The sequence below is a fragment of the Chrysochloris asiatica genome, unplaced genomic scaffold (genome assembly GCF_000296735.1).
Source record: "Chrysochloris asiatica unplaced genomic scaffold, ChrAsi1.0 scaffold00360, whole genome shotgun sequence".
NCBI lineage: Eukaryota > Metazoa > Chordata > Mammalia > Afrosoricida > Chrysochloridae > Chrysochloris > Chrysochloris asiatica.
Window position 1 is genome coordinate 1,900,506 of NW_006408878.1, and position 1,559 is coordinate 1,902,064.

Sequence of the window (1,559 nt, forward strand, 5' to 3'; positions counted from 1 at the left end):
CTGCAAAGTCATTTGAACTGCAAGGGCGGTGGTACAAGCTCACCAGCTGCTCCTTTGAAACCCTATTCAGGGTTGCTATAGGTCAGAATCGACTCGACAACACTTAATAACAACAACACTTGGTCAAACATTGAATTGTTGTTGTTGTTAAGGACTGTTGAGTTGATTCCGACCCATAGCAACCCTGTATAGGGTTTCCAAAGAGTGACTGGTGAGCTTGAACCACCTAACTCACCCCTAATGTGATGGCTGGATATGTGGTTGCCTTGGCAGGGGGAGACCAAATGAGTTTGAGGGCTTATACGGCCTATGCACTGGACATTCTGCACCCCTGCTCTAGAATAAGTACCTATGTCCTAGACAGCCTTCTACATGACACTTACTTAAATCCATGCCTTTTCATAGTACCCCCTCTACTAGCATACTAAATAGGGCACATTTAGGCAGTAACATATTGCAAAAGATTACAGACTATCACTTCTGAGATGAGAACATTAGCTGTTGCCTTGCTCTCTGTTGAATCATTCACTTTCAGGGAAGCCAATAGTCATATCATGAGAACACCCAAGCAGCAATATGAAGGAGTTCACACGGCAAAGAACTCTTGCCAACATCAGTCAGGTGAGTGAAATATCCAGAATTCAGTTAAACTGCAAAACTGACACCTAGTAAATGGAGTCCTGGTGTGGCGCTGTGGGTTAATGCGCTGGGCTGCAAGGTTGATTTGAACCTCAAGGTTGGTGGTTCAAGGTCACCAGCTGCTCCTTGGAAACCCTATACAGAATCACTATGAGTCAGAACCAACTCAACGGCACTTAGCATTTAACAACAGCAATCGCAGATATCGGATCTGGTTTGTTGTTGTTGTTAAGTGCTGTCGAGTCAATTCTGACTCATAGTGACCCTGTATAGGGTTTCCAAGGAGCAGCTGTTGGATTGGAAACACTGACCTTGTGGTTAGCAATCCAGTGCTTATCCTACAGTGCTATGCCAGGAATCCTTAATACTGTATAGAAGTAACCAGTACTGGATGGAGGGGAGGGCAGCACAAGAATTCCAACCACTCAGGGAGGTTCCCTATTGGGAGGCAGAAGTGACATCTCTTAGCCTAGATGACAGAGCTGTTCCTCTTCCCTGTGTTCTGACCCAATGCTGCTAAGTAGCTTAATGACTAATTTAGCTTCTTTGCCAAAGGATGTACTGGGCCAAGCAAAGAAACAATTCCCATTGTAAATGAAGAGATCCGCTATCCCAATAATGGCCATATTCTAATTGGTTTACTGATCATATTTCACACTGTTCATAAGTAGTATACCAGATATAGATTTCACAAGTTGCAAACTCCATCGTGCTGAAAAATAACTTTTACGTTTTTCTATTACATGCTTCTCTTTTTCATCAGACAATACCATTAATATCACATGCAAGTAAAATTTTACTAAAGATAATTTTTTAAAATGACTGAAACAGTGCTTTAACAGTAAACTACCAGAGGGTCAAGTCAGATTCAGATGAGGACATGGAATGAGGGATATCATTCCTGACATCAGATGGATTTT

The 1,559-nt window shown here is 42.4% G+C and overlaps 1 protein-coding gene and 1 pseudogene across 1 annotated transcript in view; one reads left to right on the top strand and one right to left on the bottom strand.

Annotated features, from left to right (window-relative positions):
• The window catches only part of PDE4D (phosphodiesterase 4D, cAMP-specific), a 2,172,274-nt gene that overhangs the window by 1,829,363 nt on the left and 341,352 nt on the right, over positions 1-1,559 (bottom strand). The window lies entirely within an intron of this gene.
• The window catches only part of LOC102831076, a 201,746-nt pseudogene continuing 200,672 nt past the window's right edge, over positions 486-1,559 (top strand).